Genomic DNA, 23,257 nt, shown 5'->3' with positions numbered 1-23,257 from the left:
ACACGGTGTACCGGGCACCCAGGAGGAGGCAGGCGACAACGCTAATGCCACCCCTCAGGGGTCCCGGAGACCTGATGTGCCCACAAGGGCAGGCCAGGTGCAAGTGGGCAGGGGTGGTGGGAGTGGAGGATGGCGGAGGCGCGAGCCTGACCAGTTGGCTGCAGAACCGGTATATTCCCATGTGAGAAACATCCTGGACACATACCGGCAGGACACCACCGGCATGAGCCAGGTTGTGTCCACCCTCAACGAGATGAAGGGGACCCTCGAGGAGATCAAGACCCAGCAGGCCCAGCAACATGCGGAGCAACATGCCTGTCAACTGCGACACCAAGGGCGGATGGAGGGCAAACAGGCTGGACTCGTGACGGTGTTCACGGGAATTCACCGTACACTCCGTCGGATAGCCGACAACATGGGCAACCCTCCCTGTGCCACCAGGCCAAGAACATCACCACCCACAGGGAGGGATCAGGAGGAGGAGGAGACATTCGACGGAGCATCCCAAACATCGTCACGGCCTGCTTCTGAGGGTTCCCGCAGGAGGGCGGGTCGTCCACGGAAAAGACCGTGAGGGTCGGCGCAACAGCACCATCTCCCAGGACACCTGGCCTGGCACCTGGCCCACTGGACCAACAGCAGCACATCAGCAAAAGACATTCTCTGCCACATGGACTTGCTGGTCACTGTCTGACCAATGTTGACAAAGACTGTGGCATGGACTCTGATGATTTCCAATGGCAAGGACACCAACTCCCCCAGTGAACTTTGGATTCCACACACCCGGAAAGCCCCTCTTGTCATACCCCCCCCCAACACGTACCCCAACACAAATAAAAAAGTTACACGGTAAAGAGATGATGCCTACATTTTGCATTATTACCGTACATGTGTCTTGTAAAGTCTAACCATGCCTGAGTTCTCATATGACTTCAACCATCCATACCCTGGGGCCTGAGTCTGGCACAGGACACACATGGGTCACAATGTATTAGGCAAGACAGACATGGAGCACCATACACACCCGTGATGGGCCCAACCAGCTGAGGGGGTGGCCGCACAACCGTGCCGACAGACATATTGAGTACAGCAATAGTCATGCGCAGAGGTCAGGGATCATGTGGAGTGTCCTGGGGGGCACCCAGGTATGTGTAGACAGGTGGCAGAACCATGTCCTGCAAGCTTGAGTCAGGTGGATGCAGAGAATGGTGGCCTGGCCAATGTTGGATGCATGGGGATGGCACATGTCACAATACCCACACAGTCATGGACATCATGCACAATACAGAGTCTAATCCCACACAAACAGCTTGCATCTTGCTACTCTACACATAGACACATAGCCACTATCACGGAAAACCATGCCAGACATGCTGTATGCACCGTGGCAACACACCAGCATTGACTGAGAAGAGGCAACTTGGAGGCATAGGAACACCTTTATTAGTCATGTATTCCGGAATGCAGAGGCAACTCGGAGTACACATACACAGGTCATGTGGAGTAACATGTGGGTCCAACACTGGAACCCCCCTTCTGCAGCACAAATGCGTGATAGCCATGGAACTGGCACACAAGTGTCGGGTAACAGCTAAACACCCCCTGCTGCTCACGGAGAGGCTGCCATACACCATTGATCCTCTGATGTGGAAGTCCCACACCATGTCAAGCCAATGCAAACCGTATGTGTCCGAGGGCAGTGTTACACACATTGATGCCATCATCACAATCCACTATCCCATCACAGATGAATCTATTCAGGTGTATCCAGCTACATGTAATGTGTCCCATGGTGATGCGACATGTCTGCAGAGGAATCAAACATCGACAGGGGCAGTGTGCACACATCGTAAACAACTGCCACACCCAATACACCCCTGATGCATCCCTTACCCTAAGGAGACTTCCAAACTTGTCCGTGCGTGTAACGCTGAGTCAGCACACGATGACGTGTCCATGAGGAATAGCAGTGCCACAACAATGCAACCAGCAGACGGCATGCGCAAGTACCTGGGGATGAGAGACACACAAGAAGTCAGCCACAAAAAGCACAGCCACTTGCATGTGCATGTACTCGACACATGTAAGGATGACAACATGCTAGGTCACAATTATGACTGTGGAAATACACTCATCACTGGCACCATCACTCGAGTGACACATCCACACACACCTCTGACTCACGTGGCATACATGCAGATGGACACACACATGGCAACACATGCCACACGGGGACCAATGCGTGCACACTCAGACACTGGTGCTCACCACTAAGCAAAGAAGTCGCGTATGAGCCGACTCCGGATGTCCTCTTGCGGAACCACATCCTCCACATCACTAGCCCCATTGCCAAGCCCTTCGTCCTCCACGGGTGGATGGTCCTGATCATCTTGATCCAGGATGAGTGGCACAGCTTTCTCAACTGCCATGTTGTGCAGCATGCAGCAGACCATGAAGATTTTGCAGACCTTCGCCGGGGCATATGGGAGGGCGCTGCCGGTCTTGTGTAGGCACCTGAATCGGCTCTTCAGGAGGCCAAATGTCCTCTCTATCACTCGCCTTGTCCGGCCATGGGCGGTGTTGTAGCGGAGCTGGGCCGGCGTGCTGGGGTTGCGGAGAGGTGTGATCAGCCATGGCATGTTGGGATAGCCAGCGTCCCTTACATGGAAACCACATGGACATAAGTAGGACAGGAGAAGCAGTCGTACTGGAAGTCTACGCAAAATACAGGACAGACAGAGTGTACCCACCAACAACACATGCTCATTTGTTGCGCAGCTGCGTCATCATTTCAGGCACCCTGCTACGCCTCATGATGTAGGCATCGTGTGCTGATCCTGGAAAACGAGCACAGACATGTGAAATCACCATGTTGGACAGACACACCACAAGGGCATTGATGGAGTGGTAGTGTTTGCGATTCCTGTACGCTACCTCCTGTGCCTGTGGTGGTACCAAAGCCACATGTGTCCCATCTATGGACCCAATGACATGGGGCATCCCTCCCAGGGCATAGAATCCACGCTTGACCCCAGTCAACTGTTCAGGAGTTGGGAAATGGATGAACTCATCCAGGTGAAGCAACATGGCCTCTAAGAAATCATGCAGCACACGGCTGAACATGCTCTGGGACATGCCACCAACATGAGCTATGGTATATTGAAAGGTACCCGTGGCAAGAAAATGTAGGGCTGCCATTACCTTCAGCTTGGATGTCAGTGCCGTAGGATACCTGTGCAGCGGTTGCAGGTGTGGTGCCAGCCTTGCCGTCAACTCCTCAATCAACGGTTGTGGGAAGCGGTAGCAGCATATACAGTCATTCTCCCGCATGTCAGCCAAGTCCGGAATTGGTCGGGGAAGAGGCGGCGCTCGGCAGTAATTTGGAAGTGACAAGGAAGAGTGAGTGCACTACAACAACAATTTATATGTACTGAGCACATGTTAATCTGTCAATACACATATGCCACATAGGGAGTCAGGTATGTACCACATGCCCTGGAACGTATGGCTGCCAGGTGACACTCCTACCAAGACCCAGCTACACACGGAGAATGTGAACCTCCACATCCCATGGCATGGGACTAGCTGTGTCCCAGTGTAAGTGAACAGCCAGACGCAACACAGGAGTGACATACATCAACACATCAGCAGAAGTAGGATGTCGATTGCAGAGACAGGTAGCAGAACACTAGAGCCACAGGTCACATGACATTACACTAGGACAGCCCACACACCTTGCCATTAAGGTGTACATGTCATGACTCACCACACATACATTGAGAGGATGCAGACAGGTCCTTGTTACGCTACTCCGTGTCCCATGAATACATACACACCTTACATCCGATACCACATGTGGCCTGGTGTGCGTAACAGTGTGCCATGGCCATCTACACACAGACACATGTTGGTTGCTGCAACAGCAGATGCTTTTGAGGGAACACCAACATCAAGCTAATGTGACCACACCACACATACATGACATAGACACATCGTGCACCGTGGGTAGTCACATGTCTGGTGTGGTAACCCCTGTAGCGGGCATCAGGGGACACTTGAGTGTGTTGTTGACTGTGCCATGCCAGTGACCCTCATCCCAAGTGTGCAGTACGACATGCACACATGTCAAAGGAGTTAAGGGCATGTCTGGAACATATTGCACCGTCACACATAACATCTGTACACATCTCATCATACATCTATTACATTCACAACTCAGGAGTAATGTGCCACATCACAGCCTTTCACACCTGTGCCCCACACATGTAGTACTGCCCAGACAATGCCTTGATGTCCATCCATGGACAAGTATGTCAGCTCTATTCCTTCCTGTGTGCTGCCGTACACACGCGTGTACGCTCACTATCACTATGGGAGTGCTCGCGTATGCGTACCCATAGTGATACGGACCGTACACATGTGTGTACGCTCACTATCACTATGGGAGTGCTCGCGTATGCGTACCCATAGTGATACGGACCGTACACACGCCTGTACGGGCCGTTGCTATGCATTTGGGGTGCCCTAGGGCCCCGGAACGCACCGTACCTGTGTGTGAATCTCCAAATTACATAGGGGACACATGAGGGACAAGTATAAAGGCCTACATGCATGCTGGTTGTCATGGAGACCAAGTTTAAAGTATGAATTTTTTTTCTGCAGGTGCACAGCAAAAGTCGGTTTGAATGAATCTACTTTGTTGCAAAGTGGTTGTGGAGTTGACATCATGCTCAAGAAAAAAAACAATAAAAACCCACTGACTGTGCTAAGTTTAAAGGGATTGGAGGAAACATAGGATGCAAATGTGAGTGACCAATCACTCTGTACTCCTGTGCATGAAACAGGCCAGCAAGGCAGATATAAGGCAGCCAGGTCCCATGAGAGAGCACTTGCCTGCACATCTTTGGATTCTACGACCCAGCCGCTGCTCGTGATTCCCTGGAACCATGTCAAGGTCTGTGGAGAGGGCCCAGCCTTTCACCCTGGAGGAGAACCTGGCATTGCTGGATGTGATCCTCCCACAGTACCCCCTGCTGTATGGGCGACCAGGGTATCAGGTGAGGGCAGAGTCCACTAGCACAGACTGTGTCCCTTTTTTGTGACTGTGACTTCTGGCATTGTGTCCAGGTGTGACACACATGCAATGTACTGTAGGGGGGGTCCCGGGGGGGGAATGCCTGATGTCTCCCAGCCAGAGCATGCTGTGGTGCATGTCTGCCGTCCTCACTTGCATTGTGTTTACTGTGACAATCACTGCATGGTGCATGCCACATTCTGCCTGTCTTATCCTCCTGGGAATGTTGCCTCTACAGTCCTCATGTGATTATGTGGTCAGCCCAGTGTGACAGGTGACTGTACCCACAGATGTGTGTTAGTTCAGTGTACCTGTGCTGAGAGTGTCCACATGATGTGTTCGTACCCTGGACATCCGTGTGTGCGTAAGTCCCCTGTCATGTGGGTGGGTGCATATGTGGAGTGTAGCACCCAAGCTGCATGAGGGATGGATATACCCTGCCCATCTGATGTGAGCAGGGAGCAGTGCTGTGTGTCTGAGGTGCAGAGCCAGCCCCACACCTGTGAGCCCCCCCGTCTAGTGGCACATGTGCAGAGGTTGTAGCTGCATTTGGCAATGGCAGGTGAATGTCCTGTGCCTGTGTGTGTCTGTGTACTCTGCTGAGGTAGCGTCAGTGGCCTGTGGCATGTGACTGCTTTGAGGTGCTGCACATAATCCTGGTGTAGCTTGTGATGCACAGTGAGAGCCTGGATCATTGATTGTGTCGTTGCCCTCATTCCACCTGTGTACTTTCAATGGCACGTACTGCTTTTGCCCTTCCCCAGAGGATAATGTCCCTATGACAAAGGTGCAATGCGTTGGCTGCATACTATGCCTTGTTGTAACCAGCAAATTTGTACTAATATGTGTCTCTGTGACATGTGCCAGGTGTATTGATGTAGTGTCACTTGTTCATCCTCACAGGTAGGCGCCTCTGCCAAGAAGCAGATCTGGATGAACGCCGTCAGTGCCGTGAGGAGGACGGAGGGTCGCAAGCGGCGCCTGGCCCAGGTGAGAAAACGCTGGCAGGATATCCGGTGCTGGACGCGGAGGATCGCACGGGTCCTGCTGGGGGACTCACCTGAGACCCATAAGAACCTTGGGCGCCGCCGTCTGACCCACATCCACAAGCGTGTGCTGGCGGTGGTCTTTCCAGACTTGGACAGGCGCTTACAGGAGAAGCAGCAGCAGGAAGGGGGTAGGTACATGTGTGTTTGTTGTGTGTCACCAGCATTTGTAAGTGCGCAGTTGCATGGATACACTGCCAGGGTTCAAGGTGCTCTGCAGATCCTGTCACCCACAGTATAGCGGTGCTCTCCTGCCTCCCTTCCCCTCCTTGCAATGTGTTCCCTGGTCTGTGTGTAGTCACTCCTTCACAAGGTTATCTGGGCTGGCAGTTTATCCACGTGAACAATGCCTGTAGCATCATGTGTGGGGGTGGTGTGTAACAGGTTTTGGGACCTTGCCTGTGCCCTGTCCAGTTCAGTACTTGTGGGTTCCATGTCAGTTGGCACTGATGCTGAGTCCAGACATGGGAGTTAGTCTCTCAAGTGTCATGCCTTACAGCACGCATGTCCTATGTTGTGGCCTGTTACATGATGTGCATGAGTGTGCGATACGCATAGTGCAGGGATGGTGGCGTGTGTTGCAGTCATTCCCATTCAGGACCATGGAGTTGTGTGGCCACTACTGTCCCCTGGGGCATATTTTCCTAGGTGTCATGTGTGTCATCACAAAATGTGGACACTCTCAGTGTCTACAGCATAGGTTGTGCTCTGTGCCATTGTCCCCTGGCACCATGTATATTGACGTAAAATGTAGTACAAGTGTCCACTGTACAGCCTGACCTGATTTTCCTTGTTCATACTCACGGTGGCCAGTGCCTGTGTGTCTTGTTACAATCATCTGATGATGGCCATTTGTACATGATTATTTGGACAGGCGCACCTTGGGTATTTTGTGTCCAATCTTGCATTTTTCCTGCCCATGTGTATTTCACCCAGACTAAGAGATGTAAGTGCTTCCTGTGTCTCAACAAATTGTCTCATGTAGGGGGTGGTTGGTGTGGGCAAAGCCTACATGTCAAAACCTGAAATCTCCTTGCCAGGTCTGGCCAGTGTGTGATGTTTGTCTGGACATACACTCAAGGTGCAGTGAGCCAGTCATGGTGGGCATGTTTTCAGTATTACCTATGCAGCATGTGCCTCAAGTTCATGGATATGGTCCCTGCTCATCCCTATTTTCGGCAACGCTGTGTGGTGCAGATGCAGTGCTGGATTGTCCCCAGAGCCTGGCTCCTCTGTCCAAATCCATTTCATGTCATTTGCTATTGTGTCATGCTCTCCATAGTTTTTCAGTGGCATGGTGGGTCAACCAACTGTGTGTTGCAGGGCCTACATATGTACCTTGTATTGTAGATATTACTCATCTTTCTTTTCAGGCTATGCACTGTAACCTATGTAGATTGGACTCATGTGACATATGTATACAGGTGTATGATTAATTCCTGTCTCTTCACCTTGCCCACAGCATCGTCGGGGGACACGGATGGAGACATCAGCACAGACCGAGCGGAGGGACCGAGCACCAGTGCCAGCAGTGACATCTTGGCTGGCACATCGAGTGGAACTGAGGCGGAGGGGAGTGAGGCGGATGACCTGTCCACTGCCACCACAGAATATGAAGCTGACGGGTCCGAGGCTGAGCTCTCCGAGTGGGCGGAGGCTGCACCACCAGCTGACAGCGGCACAACATCTCTCCCCGCCCCCTCCATTGCCATCAGCCGCCTCCCACTTGCTCGTGTCCCTTCCCAGCGTGCCCGGTCACCACATGTCTCCTTCCTGCCAGGCACCGCACCCCCTGCCCCTGTCTCCACTGCTGCCGCCAATGCCGAGTCTGTGGACATCCAGCGGCAGTTGCAGGTTGGTCAGGCTGCGATGCTTAATGTCCTCCATGGCCACAGCCAAGTGCTGCACAACATGGAGGCATACTTGGAGGGCATTTTCTCATCGCAGGCTGACCAACGCAACTTGCTGAGGTCCATTGACTCGACACTGACTGCAGCAGTGGGTCTCCTGCAGCGCTTCGTCCAACCCCCTACCCCTGACCCATCCACACTTCCCACTCCCATGCCTGTCCCACGTACACCCAGACGTCAGCATGCACCCACCACAACAGACACAGGCACCACACCAGCAGGGAAGGTCAAACGCACACCTCCTGGCACGCACACACAGGGTGAAGTAGGCACACCCACTGGGTCGGGGGGCAAACGTAAGACACGCAGCCAGAGTGGGAGTCCGCATTCCACAAAATCCACTCCCTCCAAATCCCCTCCCCTCAGCTCTCCTGGCCAAAAGTCGGATACAGGGTAAGTCCTGCCCAGTCTGTCCATCGGCCCCAGTGTGGCACCACCCCGCAAGCGGTGGAGGCAGGACACCGGCAGGGGAGTTGAGTCACCCCCTGTCCAAACCCTCCCCCAGTGGCGTTGCGACCCATCCCTCCGACCCCCCCCTCCTTGGGGCCTGTGGTTCCTTCGGGTGCAGGGGAGTCGCTGGAGGACCTTGCTAAGGTTTGCAGCGCCATCCTGACCTCCGCCTTTGGCGCTGCCCCACCCCCTGTGGTGGAGTCCTCCGTCCCTGGACCCACGATGCCTACCCTTCGCCCTCATGTCCCTGCGGTGCCTGGTCCTTCCCCCCCACATGATGCCCCCCCCCCCTCTGGAAGACAAAGGAGTCTGACTGTGCAGGCAAGCTAGGGGACACGCGTCTCACTGTGTCCCCCACCTGGATTTGAACTTTGGATTGCCCTATGGGCATTGTACATTTTGAACTTTCAAGGGACAAACAGATTTTTGGATGCTGAATAAAGCAATTTCTTTTTCCTTAGTACACTACTGTCTATCTGGTATTGCTGTTGGTGGACCTGCTCCATTATTTTGGGTGGTGATAATGTGTTGGGTGTGTGGAAATTGTAGTCTTGTGCTGGTCATAGGGTGGACCCTGGTATCTGTGTGCCATCACAAGCTGTTGGCTACATAACTTTGTTCATGTAAGCAGTTACTGCATGGTGACATCGTCCCAAGGTGTGTTCCTTCCTCTGTGTAACCTGACATCTTCCCTGCAGGGTCATTCCAATATGTGGTGCTGAGCTGTGTCTACATTGGCTGGGTGTGTGACGGACTCGTTAGACTTTGGCCATGCATGCTGAGCGATGTCTCCACCTGCATCATTCGTGGCGTCCTTGGTGGTCACTGTACTTGTGTATGTAGACTGTTGACATGACTTCATGTGGACATGTTTTCTTTTCGGCGCTATGCATGTGTATACTCCCAGCCTCGCACACATGTGGTACATGTACTGCAGGATCTTTGTGCACCTGACTGACATTTGTGGGCATTGGATCTGTGGGTACTCCACCCTTTTCTTTGCAGGGGCACTGCTGTGAGTGTTAGGCACCCACCCCTCCTGTGTCTGGGCACTGCTGGGAGGACTCTGCACACACCCCTCTTATGTCCGGGCACTGCTGGGAGGACTCTGCACACACCCCTCTTATGTCCGGGCACTGCTGGGAGGACTCTGCACCCAACCCTCCTATATCAGGATATGTACGCTTAGGACATACACGGGTGTGGGTTCGCTCCATGCATACGCGGGTGGGGGTACGGTCCGTACATACACTGTTGGGGGGGTACGCTCGATACATACACTGGTGGGGTGGGGGTACGCTCCATTTATACACGGGTGGGGGTACGCTCCATTCATACACGGGTGGGGGTATGCTCCGTACGTACACTGTTGGGGTGGGGGGTACGCTCCATACATACGGGGGTGGTGTTACGGTCCGTAAGTACACTGTTGGGGTGGGGGGTATGCTCCATGCATACGCGGGTGGGGATACGGTCCGTACGCACACTGTTGGGGGGGTACTCTCCATACATACGGGGGTGGTGTTACGGTCCGTACGTACACTGTTGGGGTGGGGGGTACGCTCCAAGCATACGGGGGTGGTGTTACGGTCCGTACGTACACTGTTGTGGTGGGGGTACGCTCCATGCATACGGGGGTGGGGGTACGGTCTGTACGTACACTGTTGGGATGGGGGTACGCTCCATGCATACGCGGGTGGGGGTACGGTCCGTACATATCCGTACCCACGCTGTGGAATGCTTGTGCGGGCCGTACCCAGGCCTTTGCCACGTGGGTACGAGCCGTCCCGCCATTGTTGGGGTGACGTAGGTGTGGGCGTGGTACGACTCGTACCCACGCTCTTAAGGCGTGGGTACGGGACGTACCTGTATTGTTGTGTTACCGGTTCGCCTCGTCAACCACTTCCGTTGTGGCGGACGCTGGCTTTGCTGGACACGCCCCCACCCCCTCGTGGTGACCAGGGCCTGGGGGTCAGGTATGTCCAGGGCATGTGTGCTCTGTGACTTGGGTGGGGGTTTTGTGGCCTGCCCCTGCTCCTGCCCCCCCCCTTTCCCCCCTCCCTTTGTTGTTCTGACCTTCTGCGGCGTCTGCGTCGGAATCTGTAGAGGAGGTCGACTGCTATGAGGGCCGGGATGACACGTAGGTTCGGGTCCATGTCTGTCCGTCGCGTGCAGGTACTCCTTGTTCGTGTCGTCCTGATTTCCCGGCAGTTTTTGGCTGCCGGAAAATATTCTCCGTGCGGGATGACGTCGGTGCGAATCGTACTTCCTGGTTCGTGAAAGGCAGGCTGCGTGCGTCCCGACGTCACGTCGGCGCTTTCCCAGATCACATTTGTATGTATATTTTCGTCGGTCGGTGTTTTGTACGAATCGTACTGAAATAGTATTTCCGTGCGAATCGTACTTCCATGTTTGTATATTGTTCCGACCGGGTACGCGTCGGACGGAGAATATGCTCCGTCCGACGGTTCGTACCCGGTTTTTCCAGGATCGTAATCGGCACCTTAGTGTTTCACTACTGTAAGACTACCTGTTCTCCATGGGCCAGAATGGGCAGTTTGACTATTACATTCTATGGTCCTAACTGACCCCAGGAACATGGTAGAAATACGAATTTAGTATGCCTGAGCTCAGAATATTAAAATACACCATTTAGTCAAGTTTATTTTTATATTCTGTGTTTGAAAATACCACTTTTAGAAAGTAGGTATTTTCTTGCCTAAGCCTTCCAGTGTGCTCTGCTGTTATGTGTATTGGCTGTCTGGTTTTGGAGTGACAGGGCTGGGGAATTTCAGGAGACAGGGTGAGGTGTCCCAGTGGTGAATAGAGAGAGCTGCATCTAGATGGGTGGGAGGAGTTGCATCTGGGACCTGAATAGGGCTGTGCCTTCCCTCCACAATGCTGGCTCCACCTCCTGTGGTGTGTCTGATGTCTCTGTCCTGCACTCTGAAAGGAAAGAAGGAGTCAGGAAAACAAAGTGCTCCAGGACTGGGCAGAACTGGTTCTGGCTGGTCTCAGTGACTTGTAGCTTCTGAGAACAAAGACTTTTGGCGTATAAATATCTGTGCTGAAACCCCTACAATTTATATTGCTCCTGGACAACAAGAAGAACCTCTGTCCGTGTAACTGAAGGAATCTGCAGGAGAGGACTGTCACTGTGCTTGTGTGCTGTTTCTTGGACTGGCCTGCAGTGGTTACTACTGGACTTGGAAGAAGAGGAAAAGAACTTTGAAGGAACTTTTATTTTTGCTACAGCAATCACCCAAGGGCTAGAAGAGAGCTAGCCTCCTGCAGGAGTCTCAGGCACATCAGACTCCACCACCAGCCCCCTGTTTCCTCCCAGCGAGGATTTCTATCTGCAGGTGAGGCCCATGTGAGTTCCAGGGCCTCTAGTTCTACTGTGGAGAAGAGAGTGCTGAAAATCGTCGCTAACGCCTGTTAGCGAGCCGCCGCAGCTGAAGAGCGTAAGGAAAATCATCGCGCTGCTGCCGCTGAGTGCTCGCTACCGGAGATCATCGCATCACCTGTTTGCAGGCTGCCAAAGGCTCGCTGACCTCAAGATTACCGCATCACCCGTTTGCGGGCTGCCAAAGGCTCGCTAACCAGAGATCATCGCATCGCCTGTTTGCGGCTGCCAAAGGCTCGCTGACCTCAAGATTATCGCATCGAGTTCATCGCTTCACGACATTTCAGCGCAGACGCCGAGCGTCCACCATTTTCATTGCATTGCATCAGGATCGTCGCTCCCTTTGCAGAGCGCCATTTCTTTTCATCACAACAAGATCGCACACGCAACAGGCTCAGTGCATCATCCTCCCTTAGCAGCAAGGATTTCAAGGCATCGCCGGCTTAGCGTGGAGAAGTTTGTCGCTTTCCTAGTAATGTGGATTTTTACTGTTATTGGTCTTGTGTTCAGTCTATATATAAAGATACTTATTTTTATAACTACTTGTGTGGTGTCCCTTTGTAGTGTTCCTCACTGTGTTACTGTGTATGGTCATAAATGCTTCACACACTGCCTCTGAGATAAGCCTAACTGCTCGTGCTATGTTACCACAGGGTTGAGCAGGGGCTATCAAAGGGTGTAGCCCGCTTACTCTGTCTTAGGAAGAAGGGTCCATACTTGGACAGTGGCCAGCCATTGCCAAATAGAGACCCCCATTTCTAACACTCATATGTCTGATTTGCATGATGTGGGGTCTCCTGTATATGTTGTTTGCAGGGGATGGGCAAGTGCGCCGGTCATCTGCAGAGTTAGCTTTACCCCTGAGCTAGGATTGTGAGTCAGTGCATATTGTTGTTGTCTGGATGCCCCGCCTCTGTGACAGGAGACAGTGTTGACTGACTTTCAGGGCATCCCAGTGCCATGGCATTTAACTTGCTATGAGTGATCCTGCATTGTGTTCAAGTGTGCACCATGCACCCCATTGTGGCATTGCCCATCAGTTCATGAGAACATCATAGTGTGTGTTGCTGGCATGCATCACTAGCATGTGAAATGAGTCTCTGCCCATCCCTTCATCCGGACACCTGTACTGAGTCAGTAGCAAGAGATGTGCTGTGTGTATAGTGACATACTCCTACATGTTCACTTGCATGTCCAAATGAGGTGTGGGTGGTGCATGTCAGCGCATTGGGGTGTTAGCATCCAACATGCAACAGCCATATGTGTGAAAGTCAAGGAAGGATATGTGTGCCATGGTTGAGGTTGAGAATGACAATTGGCTTATTCTAAACATTGTTGGCACTTTGAGATGTGTTCAGCTGATGATGCCAGGGCTTGCCCTGTGATGTGATGAACTCACTGTGGTGTGTGCAGTCGGTGCAGGTGACTGATGTTGTTCTCTTACTTTCTTTTCCTTTCCAGATACATCCATGGCAACAGGAGGGGACAGCTCCACGGACCAGGAGGATCCACAGAGCCTGACAGGGACAGAAGGAGAGGAGTCAGGGGGACCCAGTGGCATGGAGGGCGAGTGGAGCCACACAGAGGAGTCGTCAGCACCATCACCCCCAGCTGAGAGCCACAGCAGCTCTGAGGATGACTCCCTCTTGGAGGCGGGTGTCAGCAGCCACCAAACCCCAGCTAGTGAGGCTGTCCCCGCCACCACCATCACCACCACCACCACCACCACCCTCCCATCGGCTCCTATCCCAGAGGTCCCTGTAGGCTCCCGTGTTCGTGAGCATGTCTCCTTTGTGCCAGGCACCGGAGCCCCTGCCCCTGTGTCCCCTGATGCCCTGAGTGAGGAGTCTGTGGACTTACTTAGACAGATCCATGTAGGGCAAACGTCGATGCTGAAGGTCCTCCATGCACACACAAATCTGTTGACACAACTGATGTCGTTCATGGAGGACATTTCCTCTGGCATGTCTGCCATACAGAGGACCAATCAGTCCATGGCCTACTCCCTGATGGCAGCAGTGTCCCTCCTCCAACAGTCCCACACCCCTCCTACCCCTGCACCACCCACTATTCCTAGCAGCCTACCTGTCCCAAGCACAGAAACACCCAAACCAAGGTCTAGACGTGCACACAAGCAAGCGCAGGGGACTGATACCACACTCACAGGGGCTGGTTTGCAGACACACACACAGTCATCCACAACCACTCCGCAGTCCTCCGAGACCTCTCCCTCCCAGTCCCCTTCCCTTGCATCACCTGCAACCCCATCTCCCCAAAAGCTCTTCCTCTGTGACCTTGGCCTCTTCCCCACTGAGCCAGCAGATCCTGATTACAAGGGGAATAGGAAGTCCCCACACACAGAGGGGAGTGCCCCTCACACCCAGACACCCTCCCCCAGGCACAGTCAGACTGAGACCCCCACCCGCAAGTCCCCCCGGAGCCGGAAGAGAAAGACCCCCTGCCACCACGCAGCTCCAAGGCAAAGTCTCCGTCCTCCATCCCCCAGGCCACCACTCCAGAGGTTCCGCCACCACTCTCTGCCCCGGGTTCCCCCACCCACAGATACACCATCCCCAAAATGCTGAGGCCATCCCCCCCTACCACTTGCTCCTCCACACCTGGTCAGACGGTCAGTGCCACTGATGTTGGGACCGTCTCCCCCCCCGTCCTGCCGACCACACCTGCCCCCCATTCCGCTCCCATGGATGTAGGCACTGCAGTGGCGTCCACGACCACCCCGTCTGACTTGGGCACTGCAGTGGGGAACCAATCCACTCCATCTGACCTGCCCACTGGAGTTGTGCCGGCACCCACCCCATCTGATTTGTGCCCCACAGTTGTGACAGCACCCACCACTTCAGTCAGCTCCACTGCAGTTGCAAGTGTCTTGCCTGCATCCACCACCTCTTCACTGCCTCCTTCTGCTGCGCCCTGATCCTGTCCCTGCGGTGCCTGGTCTGCCCCCATGTATGCCCCTCCGAGGGGATGACCCCGGTCCTTAGCAGTGAAGGCAAGCAAGGTGTGACAGTTGTCACTCTAGTTCACTCCTTGGCATTTGGACATGGACTGGACATTGGCCTTTTGTTTGAATGGACGTTTAACTTTTAATATGCTGAATAAAGCTTTTTTCTTTATCCCTGTGAACTTGATTTAGCTGTACATTATGTTGATGATGTTTAACATGCCCTTGCCCCTTTAATGCTTGGTTTCCAATTTTGAATACTGATGTGTTGCTGTGAGGTACTCCATGTGGTCAATGAGATATGTATCCTACTCTGGTGGGTATCCATGTCATCCTTTGCAGCTACCTGGGTGTGTCATGATCAACTATTTGTGGACATCTCTATGAACATTTCATTTGCATGGTCACAACTGTGGCTTTCACCCATGCAAATATGATGTGCTTCCCATTGTCCAATTTCTCAATTCAACAGACTTTGTGAGCATCACCACTGGACCTACAGGTGTGGGCATCATTGGTATAGGAGCAACTGGGTCCTCTGTGCAACTTGCTAGACATATGTTTTGAGTATGTGCAGATGACTTAGGGAAGACTCACGTACCCAGGCTGTTGTGACCAGAGCCTTCATTGTGTGGTAACTGATGGCTGACTGACCAAGTGTTCTGCAGACATGAGTGAGACGTGCTGTGAATATGTTTGGCACAGCTGGGCTTCCACAGGAGTTGGGTCCCCTCAAGTAAGTGTATTGTCCAGTGACATAGCCTGGGTCAATGGTGTGTGTTGTATGAGCATGTGTGTGTGTCCACATCCCTGTTCATACACAGGCAGTGTCCCCTTGATATGTTCATGTTGTTGATGCTTGTTCATCCCACTACTTCGCCATGGGCTACCAGATGTGTGGTTGCATGACACACTACTGTTAATTGGTGTGTCATCATTGGGATTTGTCAGTTCTGAGTGATGATGATGTTGTCAGACACAGATGGGACACAGTCAGGGTTCCCCAAGGCACTTGTTTATTTGCAAAATCATGTAGTTGTCCCTAGGTGGTACCTGTCAGTGATTGAGACATTTGTATGTGTATGTGACTGCTTTCACATGTCGGGTTCATGGTTGAAATGTTGGCAGGTGTCAGCATGTGTGCCTTGTGGTTCTCCTTGGCTTCTGCATTGTCCTGGGACTGTGGCAGGGATTCTGAAGGTTACGTGAGCTTTGAAGTCATGGCCATGTACCGCATACTGTGCAGTATGTCTGTCATTCCCCAGGGTTGTAAACTGTCCTTGTGTGATGTGTCTGTGCACCTTAGTTCCTCCCAACATTCCTGTGTTTGTCATGGGTGCATGTGCCATGTCACCTGTCCATGTGGGCTTCACAGATGCACATTGTTGCAGTTCAGGGTGTGTGGTGTTGAGGGTGGACTGATGTAAATGTTTGCATGGATGGTCCCCTAGCTCCCGATAGTCCATGGATGAGGGGCCATGCTGAGTGATTTGTGTTTGTGTATGTGTGATGTTCGTTTGTGGAACAGGAGAGGACACATGTCTGGTTTTCCCAGTTTGTATGACATCTGCCTTTGTCATCACAAAGGAGGTGTCATACATGCTTGTGTCCCCCCAATGTCTTGTCCCTGGGGGTAGTGCTGTTGTGTGTCAGTCTCTTGCTGTGTTAGTTGGTGTTCATTCCAGCTTGTGTCACATGTGTCTTTTGTGCTCCCTCTCATCTCACAATGCCTGATTGCCCACCAAGGGTGTCCCAATGATGGTTTACTTTTGTATGGCACTGTGTCCACATTTGCGTCACTGTGGTTCAGCCCCCCTCATGTGTTGTGTAGTTGCCTGGGGATACTGTGACACACACACACACACATGCTGTGTCAGATGTGCAGTGTGAGGTTGCCTGTTTGTGTTTGTGCATCTGCACCAGTGTATTGGTATTGCTGTTGTGGGCTTTTGCCTGGATGCTGTTTCTGTGATTTTCCCTGCTGTCACTGTGAGTCATATCACGTTATTGTGCACATTCATCCTGGTTGTTAGGTGCCATTGCTGGCATGGAATGTGAGATTGTGAGCTGACACCTACAGTCTACACAGGTTGCTTTGATTAGTGTGTCTGTTTTTGAGATGTGTGTTTGCTTGGTGATGGTCACTTCTGCTCTTGTGTCATTGTACACTGTATGCATTGTCAGCCCCCATGTGTGGTGCTTGTCTGCACATGGCCAAGAGTGTGTTAGGTTTTCACTGCACTGTTAGCCTCACCACATCTCTGTGGGAATGGGACACAACCACTAATTTGCCCCAGAAGTGTTTAATGTGTGTTGGGAGCGGGGATCAAACATGCTGTTTGTTATTTGCAGCTTTGACCATGATGACACTTACCTTTTGGTCACTGTGATGAGGGGGGGTTTAGACCCCATCACCACAATGCTCAACATCTGCTGCAGTTTGGAAGCCCACACTTAACTTCTGTTCTACACAGTGAGGGGGTGTTCTTTTTACATTGCCCCAGTGCTATAGTGATGCTTGCCTTGTGCAGGGCACATTCATGTGCTGGTCACACATGTGCTGTTAGTTACAATGTATGTTCAAAGTCATAATCACTGTTGTGGGCATTTGTCACAGACTACACACTGTTGTCAAGATGTTAGGGGGGTGTATTTTGCTGACATACCTAATGTTGGAGTATGATGGATGTGTGGCACATCACCATCCTATGAGTGGGGGTGGCAGTAGTGATGGGCAACATAAGCCCTATGAGTGGGGGTGGCAGGGGTGATGGGCAACAGGTCCCCTATGGGTGGGGGTGGCAGGAGTGATGGGCAACAGGTCCCCTATGGGTGGGAGTGGCAGGGGTGATGGGCAACATATGCCCTATCGGTGGGGGTGGCAGGGGTGATGGGCAACAGGTCCCCTATGGGTGGGGGTGGCAGGGGTGATGGGCAACATATGCCCTATGAGCGGGGGTGGCAGGGGTGATGGGCAACAGGTCCCCTATGAGTGGGGGTGGCAGTAGTGATGGGCAACAGGTCCCCTATGGGTGGGGGTGGCAGTAGTGATGGGCAACAAATGCCCTATGAGTGGGGGTGGCAGGGGTGATGGGCAACATAAGCCCTATGGCTGGGGGTGTTAGTGGTGCTGGCCATGCAACCCCTATGGTGGGCTGTTGTTAGTGGCCATGATGTGGATCCCCTGTGTGTGTGAGTGCCATTTTGCGGGTGCGTGTCATTTGTTTATGTGGTAGGTGTCTGACTTGCCGTCGGCGTCAGTTCCTGAGCCGGTCATAGATGTAGAGTACTGGTATGACCTGCGCGATGGGATTCATGATGTGCTCGTGTCGTAAACACTGCTTGTTGCTCCGTCTCGTACCGGCTACAAGCTGGTCCGTCTCGTAGCCGTGGATTGAGTTGTGGCACGAATCGTAGCTGATATGCTTGTTTTCCGGATGCTGTGACGTGCCAGACGTGGCGACCCGTCCGGCATGTAGGAAGTACGCATCGTACTTGTCAGGGCGGAAACTGCTATGGATACTGCTCCCAGGCGACTCGGTTCAGCGTTAGGAGTTACGGCTCAGAAGGAGAATGAAGCTTGAATCACAGCCTACGTGTCGGTCGTGTTTTCGGCAGTTATGAGCATTGTACTTCTTCTGCAGGACGGACCGGCTATGGGTACGTGTCGGTCGCACGGTAATGCTATGGCTCCGACCCGATATCGGAATCGGCCCCATAATGTTAAAATAAATGATACAATTTACATATAAAAATTAATATATATACTTGCTCCACAGACAGCAACAGTCGGGAAAGGGTTGGATAGCGTAGAGGTGAAAATTACTATTCCTACTCCAGACAGTGCAACAGTAGGGAAAGTGTTGGATAGCATAGGGGTAAAAATTACTATTCCCACTCCAGTGAGTGCAACAGTAGGGAAAGTGTTGGATAGCGTAGGGGTAAAAATTACTATTCCCACTCCAGAGTGTGCAATAGTAGGGGAAGTGTTGGATAGCGTAGGACTAAAAATTGCTATTCCCACTCCAGAGAGTGCAACAGTAGGGAAAGTGTTGGATTGCGTTGGGGTAAAAATTGCTATTCCCACTCCAGTGAGTGCAACAGTAGGGAAAGTGTTGGATAGTGTAGGGGTAACAATTACTATTCCCACTCCAGAGAGTGCAACAGTAGGGGAAGTGTTGGATAGCGTAGGGGTAAAAATTATTATTCCCACTCCAGTGAGTGCAACAGTAGGGAAAGTGTTGGATAGCATAGGGGTAAAAATTACTATTCCCACTCCAAAGAGTGCAACAGTAGGGAAAGCGTTGGATAGCGTAGGGGTTAAAAATAACATACTTCTAAATTAAATATTTTTTTCATTAAGTAATGATGTATTAATAAATTAACAATAAATGTATTAAAAATACCAATAAATTAAAATTAATAATTTCTTTAATAACATTAAATTACTTCCCACCCTATTCCCCAATTAACACACAACCCACTCCACATACATTTCAACACAAGTAATATAATGATCAATTAATATAAATTACCAATTAATAATTAATTAACAATAAATTAATTATCAATACCAATACATAATAATCAATAAAAATTAATTAACAATTAATAATAATTGAAAATAAATTATTTATCAATATCAAAAAATAAATAACAATTAATTACCAATTAATAATTAATTAACAATAACTTATTTTTCAATACACAAAAATAAAAATTAAAAAGTGCTTAATTACAATTAAATTACTTACCACCCTATTCCCCTATTCCCCTGTTAAGCCACAACCCACTCCAATAAAAAATTAATACAATTAATATAATTATCAATTAATCAATGAATACAAATTAAATACCAATTAATAATTAATTAACAATAAAATATTTTTCAATACACAAAAATAAAAAATACTTAATTACAATTAAATTACTTCCCACCATATTCCCCTATAAACCCACAACACACTGCAATAATAAATTCATACAATTAATATAATTATCAATTAATAAAATAATAAAAATGTATTACCAATTAAGAATTAATTAGCAATACATTAATTATCAATACCGATAAATAAAAATTAACAATTACTTAATTACAATTAAATTACTTCCCACCCTATTCCCCTACAAACCCGCAACCCGCTACAGAACTAAAACGCAAAATTTAATTTTAAATAATTAATAATAAAAAAAATATTAGTAATTTTACTATAATTAAATTACTTACCACCCTATTCCGCTATAAACCCACAACCCCCTATGGTAATAAAACACATAATTTACTTTAAAAAAATGTACCAACTTCTAAAAATGTTATGCAAATATTTTTTTTAAAGTACGATACTTAAAATAAAATTATAGAACACATACATATAAAATACATATTAAAATACATAACACTAATATAACCATCGACATTATTAACATCAATATTTTTGCTATGGATATTACTAACTTCGATATTAACAAAATCGATATTTCTTACCTTCAAGTCGATATTCTGGTCATTGATATTCTTGATGTTGATATTCTGTCCTTACGATATTTGAAACTCGATATTAATGTATGTCGATATTAAAAACTCAATATTATGTCTTTGCACCATCCTGCGTAAAATGACATTATTCAACTAAGAGGAACGTCGGTTGGGATGTGTACTGTTAGACTTAGCATCTTTTGGCGTGTTTCCCCAGAGTTTTTGCTTTCTGACCTCCCGGTTTTGAGTCTGTTTTTGCTGGCATAGTGTTTCTGCGCACTTTTCTCACTGCTGATCAGTGGTAATGTGCGAGTGCTCCTGTGGTAAATTGTGTTATGGATTGGTGTTTCCATGATTGGATATTTGATTTACTTGTTAGTCCCTAGTAAAGTGCACTGAGTGTGCCAGGGACCGTGAATCAAATGCTACTGGCGGGCCAGCAGCACTGATTGTGCCACCCACGTGAGTAGCCCTGAAAAGGAAACTCAGACACTCCATTGCGGAGTCTGCTTGCAGTTCGTAACTGCCATGTTGACTTGGCCAGTGCACACACTTGCCAGTCCCTCACCTTCCCTTTTCTTACATTTCAACCACCCCTAAGGTAGGCCCAAGGTATCCCTGTGTGCCCGGTGTAGTGTATTTGAAAGGTAGGACATGCCCTGGTGTGTGTGGCATGTCCTGATAGTGAATTACGGCCAATTTTGTTTTTTTGCTATTGCAAGGCTACCTGTTCCCCATAGGACAGAATGGGGAGTTTGTTTATAACATCTTATAAACATAACTGGCCCGGAGAATTAGGTAGGAAAATAAAGCTTATTATGCCTGAACTCAGAATCTAAAGATGCATCTTTTAGTGAAGGTGATTTTTACATTCTGGTGCCGATTTCGATCCGGGTGTTGGAAAGCATGCAGACCGAGTCGGATCCGGAGTGTTTTCTGACCGAGCCAGACCCCTACAGTCCGACCGAGCGAGTACAATGCGCACGTATGCTGTCGGACTCGGTTCGGTCGGACTCCCATAGAAGTCAATGGGAGCCAGTTGTATGACGCGTACATGCGCTCCCATTGACTGAATGGGTACGTCTTGAACAAGTGTGCGCCCTACAGTGGGTACGCATCGGTGCCATCCGCGCTGTACAGGCCTGTGTGGGGGAGACCCATGTGTCTCCCCCTCCCTGTGTGCGAGTCGTACGGCTGCGGGTGTTGGGGGGTCCAACGTGGACCCCCAAAGTCCGACTCCGGGAGATTTTGCGAGCCGGACACTCCAGCTCGCACAGGCTGTCTGACGCGTGCATCGTACTGGCTCGGTCGTGAATCGCATCCATTGCACGCCACAGTTAGCTTATGACCGAGACGTACGGAGCAGTTCGGACCCGGAAACGACTCGGTCGGTGAACTTCATGTACCTCGCATCGTACTGGCTCGCTCGTACAGCTGTACGAGTCGGGCAGAAAACACGCATACGGCTCGTAGATTTTCCAGCCGGATGGCGTTCGGTGCCCTTCCGGCCCAGATCATCTTTTAGTGAAGGTGATTTTTACATTCTGGTGCCGATTTCGATCCGGGTGTTTGAAGATACCACTTATAAAAAGTAGGTATTTCTTGCTCATTCATCCCGTGTGCCTCTGTTGGAATGTGGATTGCCTGTCTGGGTTTTGGATGACAAAAGACTGGGGAGCAGGAGTGGCTCCAGATATTTTAGGTGGGTCAGAAAAGGCTGAATAGACCTGGGCTGCAATTGGGGAAGGGGGAGGAGATTTACTTGCACCTCAAAGTGCCTGGTCTGCCTCTGACCATGCCGTCTCCACCTCCTGCCAGGAAGTCACCCCAGTGAAGGCAGATTTTGTTCTGGCTGGGCACAGACACACTCTGCCTAAGACATCAAAGGATTTTGAAATATGAATATTGGGGCCCAGACCCCTGAACTTTAGAACTTTAGAACTCTTTTGGACTAAGAAGACTGCCAAGAAGAAGAACCGGAGAAGTTGTGAGGAAGAACTACCACTTTGCTGTGTGCTTTGCTGTGTTGGCCTGCAGTTGCAGCTTCTGTCTTGGGCTGGACTGGACTGAACTTTCTGCAATCTAATTTGTGAGTTTCTCCAAGGGCTTGAGGGACAGCTTGCCCCCTGTTCAAGAAGTCTCAGGAACAGCAAAGACTTCAAGCTCTTCTGCCCTCAGCACTGGGGACTGTGCGTTTTGTGCTGCAACAGAAGAAAATCAACCCGACGACGTCTACGACACCGTTGCCAACTCCGTGTCCTGAAGGCACCACAGAGGGCACTGCCGCAACGCCGCACCGCTACCCTGGTCTCACCGATGGCACCTGCTGACACCCCCACTGAGCCACTGCTCGCACCTCGACCTGTGGGCACCGCACTCCGCACCGCCTCGCTTCACGACGATGCCTTGCTATCCCCGATGATGCCACTCCATGTCGAAATCTACGCCACTGCTTGCAGCGTGGTTCGAAGGCACCACTCGTAAAGTTACACGATGCACCGCCCTCATCCCGCACTGCAGCCTTGGCCTATCAATGCCAGCGCCATCGTCTCCAGTTCGTCAGCCGACGACAGCGCTTCAGCCACGATGACGCTGCTGCTTGCACCGTGACCTGCCGGTCCTCCCTATAAATACGAAGGCCCGTTGTAAAACATGTGATTGGGGTATGTCCACCCCAAATACAGGGAAACATCCCTCCATGCACAAGTGGAGGATGTTCCTCCTTAATTGCCGATCTTTGCCGAAGCACTACACTGAACTGGCCATGCTGATAGAGGAGCTCAATCCTGAAGCCCTCTTTCTAACAGAGACATGGCTCCAGCTAGAAACCGATCCTGCAACAGTATGGGCCACCCCCCAAGGCTACACTCTTAAGCGACTGGACCGCAAGACAGGCAGAGGCGGAGGGTTGGCCATCATTTATAGAGACA

The sequence above is a fragment of the Triturus cristatus genome, chromosome 6, assembly GCF_964204655.1.
Source record: "Triturus cristatus chromosome 6, aTriCri1.1, whole genome shotgun sequence".
Lineage (NCBI taxonomy): Eukaryota > Metazoa > Chordata > Amphibia > Caudata > Salamandridae > Triturus > Triturus cristatus.
Note: the sequence above shows the minus strand (reverse complement) of the source record.